This window comes from Staurois parvus, unplaced genomic scaffold (genome assembly GCF_062004578.1).
Source record: "Staurois parvus isolate SC_StPar_1 unplaced genomic scaffold, SC_StPar_1.0 ptg000686l, whole genome shotgun sequence".
Lineage (NCBI taxonomy): Eukaryota > Metazoa > Chordata > Amphibia > Anura > Ranidae > Staurois > Staurois parvus.
Window position 1 is genome coordinate 1,901,129 of NW_028318482.1, and position 8,426 is coordinate 1,909,554.

Here is an 8,426-nt window from a genome sequence, read left to right on the forward strand (position 1 = left end):
AAAGTTTGCATAGCCTGACAGAAATTCAGAAATTTTGGCATTGATATTGGAAAAATGATTGATCATGCTAAAAAAAGTCATTTATTTAAAGATAGTGATCATATGAAGCCATTTATTCTCATACAATACGCTGATATCTGAACAACAATTAGCTGTATGATCGAGATGCCATAAATAAGCCTTTACTACGCCAATGCCACAAAAAGGATGGTTAACAATATGCCCAACAACAGCTTGACATGCTTCCCCTGGTTTTTTGTTGCATTGGAACAGTAAAGGCTTCTTTCTGGCAACCTGACTATGCAGCTCATTTTTGTTCAAGTATCGTCATATTGTGCTCTTTGAAACAATTACACAGTCTTTTTCCAGACTAGCCTGTATTTCTCCTGAAGTTACCTGTGTGTTTTTTTTTGTATCCCAAACAATTCTTCTGGCAGTTGTGGCTGCAATCTTTCTTGGGCTACCTGACTTTGGCTTGATATTAAGAGATCCACAAATGTTCCACTTCAGAATAAGTGATTGAACAATAATAACACTGGTTTTGGATATATTTTTGTATCCTTTTCCATCTTATAAAGCTCCCGTACACAGGCCTTTTGATAGTTCTTTTCTGCTCCCCATGGCTCAGTATCTAGCCTGCTCAGTGCATCCATATGAAAGCTAACAAACTCATTAAGTATGTATACATGAACACTAACTGTGATTTAAAAAGCCACAGATGTAAGAAATTAAACTTCAGTTGCCATTTTAACCTGTGTGTCACCTTGTGTGTCTGTACCAAGGCCAAACAATCCAGGGTATGTAAACATTTGATCAGGGTCATTCGGATGATTTCCATTATCATTATGATTTAAAGAGGTGCAAATCAACTACGTGCTAATAAACAGTTTCATATGATCATTATCCTTAAATAAAAGAGAGTTTTTTAGTATTCTCAGTCATATTTTCAATATCAATGCCAAAATTTCATAATTTCTGCCACGGTATGCAAACTTTTAAGCACAACTGTACATGGCAGTGCCTTAGATGAGACCGGCATCAGGACAGCCTGGCCTCCAAGGTAATTACAGGGGTGGTGGGAAGGGATAAAAGAGGTGGTCATGCAAACAACTCTGAAATACAGAAAGGAGCATCAGACCAAAACCGGATAAAATATTATTTTAATTCTTGGTAAATACTATAATAATAATCATATAATTACTTTTTTATTTGAATTATTAACCAACAATTAAAATGATCTTGGACCTTTTCATTTGTTTAGGTCTGACATCCCTTTCTGTATTTCTATGGTTTGAGCTACTGTAGGGTGCCCATTGAGGGAAGCCTTGCTTTGTGAGAGCCACCTTGCCAGAGGTGTTGAGCTTGTTTGAGGTTTTCCTTCATATAATTTTACGTGCAGGTTTGAAAGTTCCCAGCACCTCTTTGAGTATGTTGTTCAGGAGGCCTTGCAAAAAACCCTGGCATTACCTCTTTACTAAGTTCTATAAATTACAGCTGAAGATCCCATTTCCTAAATGAAATATCCATATTTAAACATACTGTTTGCCATCAGAACCTTTTTTGGTGACAAAGTGTTTTCATCAAGAACATATGTGCCCATGGTTGCCTTTATCTGTCAAAAATAGAAGGGGTGTATAGGCAGGTGCAGTCTGTTTTCTTCACTGTAGGTGGCACTCGACCAATTGGTACCACAGCCTGAAGGGGAAGTCCAAGGGAAACACAATGGAACAGCATTACAGTTGGCTAAGCTGCAGCCATGTGACCGATGGCAGCAATCTTGGGTTAGCAAGGTTTATTTAACCACTTGCCACCCAGCCGCCGCATATAAACGGCGCCAGGGCGGTGCTCATTGGCAAAAGCACGTTTTAAAACGGCTGCCTTCAAAACAGGCAGGGGGCGCGCGCGAGGCGCGTGCCCGCCCTACCTGTCCCGCGGGTGTCAGCAGCGGATCTCCACCGCCGGGTCACGGCCGGTTTTTACCGGCCGTTTTCCCGCGATGAGCGGTGATCACTGACACAGAGCAGGGCTGCATTGTTTACACACAGCCCTGCTCTGTGACAGTTCGCCGACAAGCTGCAGAGGGAGAGAAGAGTTTCTCTCCCTCAATCAGCTCCCCCCTCCCTCCCCCCATCCAGTACACACCCCTGTCCCCTAGTAAAACACTCCCCTTACACAGCAAATTCTAAAAATGTTAACCCCTTCTTCCCCAGTGACATTAGTACAGTTTCAGTGGGTTTTTTTCATTGATCACTGTATTGGTGTCACTGAGGATGTCAGTGACACCAAGTCAGTTCCCCCCCAGTGTCAAAATGTCTGCCGCAGTCCCGCAGTCCCGCCATAAGTCGTTGGTCGCCGTCATATGTCGCTGATTGCCGCCATATGTCGCTGATCGGCGCCATTATTAGTATAAATAAAAATTAAAAATCCCAGTATCTTTCCCGCCATTTGTAAACGCTATAACTTTCACGTAAACCAATTAATTTACACGTATTGGTTTTTTTTTAGCAAAGACATGTCGCAGAATGCATTTTGGCAGAAATTTATGACTAAATTTGATTTTTGCATTTTTTGTTTTACTGGATATGTTTTATAGCAAAAAGTCCAAAATATTGTTTTTTGTTCCTTAAAATTGTCAGCCTTTTTTTTTACAGCGCAAAAAATAAAAACCGCACAGGCGATCAAATACCACCGAAAGAAAGCTCAGTTTGTGGGGAAAAAAAGGATGTAAATTTTATTTATGTACTGTATTGCATGACCGCGCAATTGTCCGTTAAACTAGCGCAGCGCTGTATAGCAGAAAAATGGCGTACATTGCAGTATTTATACCATAGATTGTAGACGCTATAACTTCCACACAAAGCAATCAATATACACTTATTGGGATTTTTTTTACCAAAAACATGTAGCAGAATACATTTTGGCCTAAATTTATAACCAACTTTGAGTTTACTATATATTTTTTATAGCTGAAAGTAAAAAATATTGTTTTTCTTCAAAATTTTTGGCATTTTTTTGTTTATAGCGTGAAAAATAAAAAGCGCACAGGTGATCAAATTACATCGAAAGAAAGCTCTATTTGTGTGAAGAAAAGGACATAAATTTCGTTTATGTACAGCATTGCATGACCGCGCAATTATCAGTTGAATTAGTGCAGCGCCGAGTAGCAAAAAGAGGCCTGGTCATTAAGGGGGGTAAATCCTCAGGAGCTCAAGTGGTTAAGTCCCTGCCTACAGGCATTTTTCAAGTGGCTACTGTAGCGAGAAAGACCCCGCTTGCTAGGTAGAGTAACTAGCAGTAGGGAAAGGTTCCAGATGAGCAGGGACAGGCTAAGAACTTGCTATTCTGAAAATGAGCCTCCCCTCTTGGGACCGGACCGGTCAAGCTGCACTTCACCCTCTGAAACAGACACTGTCGGCATCTCTCCTCAGCCAAATCTTTGACTGCATTGAACTGTGTATTATTTCCCTAAGCGGTGCTCTCCCGCCTGGGTGTTTGTAATGTTGGCATTCTGTTTAATACAAGTTCCACGTTTTACTGCAACTGGACTATGTGTATTTACTGCTCTTACCAAACTGCACTTCCCCACAGGTATTTAGTAAAAATGTGCATTAGTGATAAGCCAAACACCTCTGTGTTTGGTTCACAGTCGAACATTTGAACCTAATAAATGCTTGACTGTGAACTTCAAACTCAATGCAAGTCTGTGGGACTCAAATTTGTAAATTCAACAGTGCCCATTTTGAAGGCTTATATGCAAGTTATTGGCCATAAAAGGAGTATGGAGACTCGGGTACTGCCCTGAGAGACATGAATCAGTGAAAAAGTTCCCTTTTAAATGGGCAGTCATTTTTCATTGCTTAAAGGAAGAAAAAAAAAGAAAAATTCCTTTAAGAACCATGCCTGGGGGTCCCCTTAAACTACCTGCAAAGCTGCACATCTGTACAATGTATAGAACCTGCTGCAGCAGGACTGACATTTTTTTTTAATGACATTTTTATAACAAACAGCGTAGGGTCCCCCCAATCCATAGCAGACCCTTTAAGTCTCGTAGGAAGATTAGGAAAGACCCAACAGTAAAATATATTTTTTTTAAAGTGCGTGGGTTTCCCCCTAAAAGCCATACCAGGCCCTTTAGGCCTGGGATGACTTTTAAGGGGAACCCCACCTCCCAAAAATGGGGGGGAAAGTGCATGGGGTTCCCCCTAAATGCCATACCAGGACCTTTAGTCTGCCCTAAATTCCTACCAGACCCTTGATCTGAGCACAGGCCTGGCAGGTCAGGAAAGGGGGGCGACGAACGAGCGGCTTACCAGGCCATGTGCCCTCAGCATTGGGACAGTGTCTCCATCAGTGGTGTATTTTGGTTTTGTGCTGCCCTAGGCAAGACTAAAATCAGGCACCCCCGCACCTAAATTTGTCCCACTCTTTCATCTGCAAACTCCACCCCTTCCTCTTTAGGCTCCACCTCTTCCTATTAGACCCATCATTAGTGTCAGTGCGTGAGGAAAAGTGCCCCATCATTAGTGTCAGTGGGAGGAATAGCGCTCCATCATTGGTATCAGTGGGAGGAATAGTGCCCCGTCATTGGTATCAGTGGGAGGAATAGTGCCCCGTCATTGGTGTCAGTGGGAGGAATAGTGCCCCATCATTGGTATCAGTGGGAGGAATAGCATCCCATCATTGGTGTCAGTGGGAGGAATAGCGTCCCATCATTGGTGTCAGTGGGAGGAATAGTGTCCCATCATTGGTGTCAGTGGGAGGAATAGTGCCCCATCATTGGTATCAGTGGGAGGAATAGTGCCCCATCATTGGTGTCAGTGGGAGGAATAGTACTCCATCAGTGTCAGTGGGAGGAATAGTGCCTCATCATTGGTGTCAGTGTGTAAGGAATAGTGCCCCATCATTGGTGTCAGTGGGAGGAGTAGTGCCCCATCATTGGTGTCAGTGGGAGGAGTAGTGCCCCATCTTTGCTGTCAGTAAGAGGAATAGTGCCCCATTTTTGGTGTCAGTGGGAGGAAGTGCCCCATCATTGGTGTCAGTGGGAGGAATAGTTCCCCATCATTGGTGTCAGTGGGAGGAATAGTGTCCCATCGTTGGTGTCAGTGGGGGGAGGAATAGTGCCCCATCGTTGGTGTCAGTGGGGGGAGGAATAGAGCCCCATCGAGTGTGTCAGTGGGGGGAGGAATAGTGCCCCATTGTTGGTGTCAGTGGGGGGAGGAATAGTGCCCCATCATTGGTGTCAGTGGGGGGAGGAATAGTGCCCCATCGTTGGTGTCAGTGGGGGGAGGAATAGTGCCCCATCGTTGATGTCAGTGGGGGGAGGAAAAGTTCCCCTTTGTTGGTGTCAGTGGGGGGGAAATAGTGCCCCATCATTGATGTCAGTGGGAGGAATAGTGCTCCATCATTGGTATCAGTGACACCAATGATGGGGCACTACTCCTCCCACTGACATCAATGACACTTACCTTGCTGACCCCTGCTCCAGGCTAGGCTCCTTCCCTCTCCCATCCACAGGCACACTTACCAGTCATCTGTCTTCTTCACTTGCTCCGGCCACTCCCTCACTCGATCTCCGCGCTGCTGCTCGGCTCCTCCTCTCCAAGCTCCACCTCCTCACAGGTGATTGGCCGCCTGTGTGCCTTTCCTGAGCTACAGTTCTGGCGTCCAATCACCAGTGAGGAGGCAGAGCTTGCAGAGGGAGGTACAAGCTGCCATAGGCTGTCCAGTGATCCCGAGGGTGTGGCCAGATGACAGGAGCGGCATGTCATCCCGCCCACACATCGCATCCAGGGAAATGAAGACACCGGACCTGCTGACCTCTCTACCCCTCCTCCAGCAGCGCCTCCTGGACTGGATCATCGTGGGACTGGGACACGGAGCCAGGTAAGACACAGCAGCCCGCTGCCCGCCCCTGTACTAAGTGTCCCTTCCATTGGAAGGGGGGGCGGCGGTTCCGTGCCGCCCCCCTAAAAAGTGCCGCCCTAGGAAAATGCCTTGTTTGCCTCGTGGCAAATACACCCCTGGTCTCCATGCCGATGGGGACAAGGACCTCTTCCCCACAACCCTGGCCTGGTGGATGTGGGGGTCTGCAGGCAAGAGGGGGTTCATTAGCATCAGGGTACCCCTGTAAATAAGGGGGCACCCTGATGCTGCTCCCTCCTTGTGAATGAGTAAGGGGTACTAACCTGTGGTTAGGTGCATTGCTTTGGCCAATAGTGACTCTCAGAATGCACTGTGAGAGTCCAGTGCATTGTGGGGCGTGGTGGGTGAACGACGTTACCATTCGTGTGTTCGGTGAACACATGAACGCCCGATGTTCGATTCAAACTTACGTTCGACTTGAACATCAAGCCCATTCCTAATTTCATACTGGAGTCAAAAGAAGCTGGAGTTTGTGGCTCATTTCTGAGTCTTGAACTGCCTTATCCTAACCTTTTACTAGCCCAGGGCTATTTATTTCACTGCATAGTGAGACTGGCTAGGTGCAGCAGGCACACATCCCACCAGTGGTGGCAAGCTTTTAGGGCATGCTCACATCAGGTGTGTTAGGAATGCACTGGCCAACCTTGCCTAGCACAGTCCCAACACAAGACAAAGCAAAAAGCCTTGTTCCCTGAAGACAGTCCACACCACCATGATGTACTGATGTGCACTGACAAACAGTACCGCATGCAGGTCTTTTTTTAGCGCAGCACAGAATCCAATGGAACTGAATGACATGTCTCATGCGGCCGCTGGTGTGAACAAACTATTAGCAGATTAAGTTAAACTTGTGCTTTTTACAGGTTCACTTTGAAACTGGCCTCTACAACAGCCTATATAGGGGAATGAGCAGGGGCAGACTGACTATTTGAAAACTCTGGCACTGCCCGAGGGCCCGGGGTCAGTAGGGGGCCCCATGAGATGCCCCCGGTACCTTTTTCATAGGCTTTTTTGAGTTTGGACAAGGACACAGGGGCCCCATGATCCCCTATTGCCCCATGAGTTGTCAGTCCACCCCTGGGAATGAGTCATATACTGCCCAATACTTGGAAGTTTTTTTATTTTGGCTCCCACAAAATGTTAGCTGTAGGGGCAGCATTTAAAGCGTATCTAAGCATCAAAACAAAAATGTAATATATTACAGCTTACTACCCTTGTAATTATAATAATAGAAAAAACTGCGCAAGTGTCACACATTCACAATCACGCAGAGCAGCAAACACACCAGAAGGATATCCCCCCTCAAACAATGTATCTAAAGAAAGTGTTGTGCTAAGGGTGAACAACTTAAATAAAAAACACTCAATAAAAATACATAATAAAGTGCACTTTATTGTGTATTTTTTTTTAGTTTATTTAAGTTGTTCACCCTTAGCACAACACTTTCTTTATATACATTATGTATTAGTCCTTGTGACAGCTGTATTAGTTTTATTTTTCAGGCTTTGTACTGTATTTTCACCTGGTAATCTGGTAGATAACACACTTCCCGCCTCGGGGTGGCTGTGCTCAAGTTGGCTTTAGATGGATCAAAATGAACAAATATGGGGCCCTAGTGGCACTGAAAGGAAAAAAAAAATGCTCCCGAGTCAGTGGTGTTACTAAGAGGAAAAATGTTACTCCATCAGTGTCAGTGGGGAAAATATGCCCCTGCCTCAGTGGTGTCTCTGTATGAGGGGGACTGCTTGGGCATTTATATCAGTGGGATGAGGGAAGGGAGCTGGGAGGTGTGTGTGAAACTAAAGGGATCTGGGGGCTCTGAGGGAGGAAGGGGGCTCTAAGGGAAAGAGGAGGTCAAGGGGCTCTTGGAGAGATCTGATTGGAAAAGGAGAGGTCTAGGGCTGAGTTGTACCCCCTTCCTATGTGTACTCTACTCACTCAGTTCACACCTCCTCCTCAGTAAAGCATCCACTGCAAATTAAGGCAGCCTCTCCTTTCTGTTCTCTGGTCCTGTGACATGTAACATGACAAGGGGAGCCAAGAAGAAGGGCAGTCTGCTGTCACTCTCCAGCGACACTATGCTGAGACAGAGCATCAACGGTTGGTTACTATTGGAGAGAGGAGAGAGCAGCCCCCAGCAGCTATTGAGACGCCTGCTCCTTCTGACAGGAGTGACACTGCAGTCCCTCCTTTCCGTGAGGTACTGGAGAACAAAGCACCCAAAGCTCCCAATATGTCCCCCCTCCACATATTAACTCTGCTCCTGGGAAACATGTCCTTTCTGCCCCACCCTTCCTTAACCTACCTACATCCCATAAAGGACCTATATTAAAGTGTTACTAAACCCAGAACCTTGCATTCACTATATCTGGTCTCCCACAGTACATGGAACATAGAAATGCAATTAGTTTAGTAAATATAAACTGCTAAATACATTTTTTCATCAGCAGTATATAGCAGTCTTATGACTTCTATCGGTGTCCAGCAAAGCACATGTTAAAACT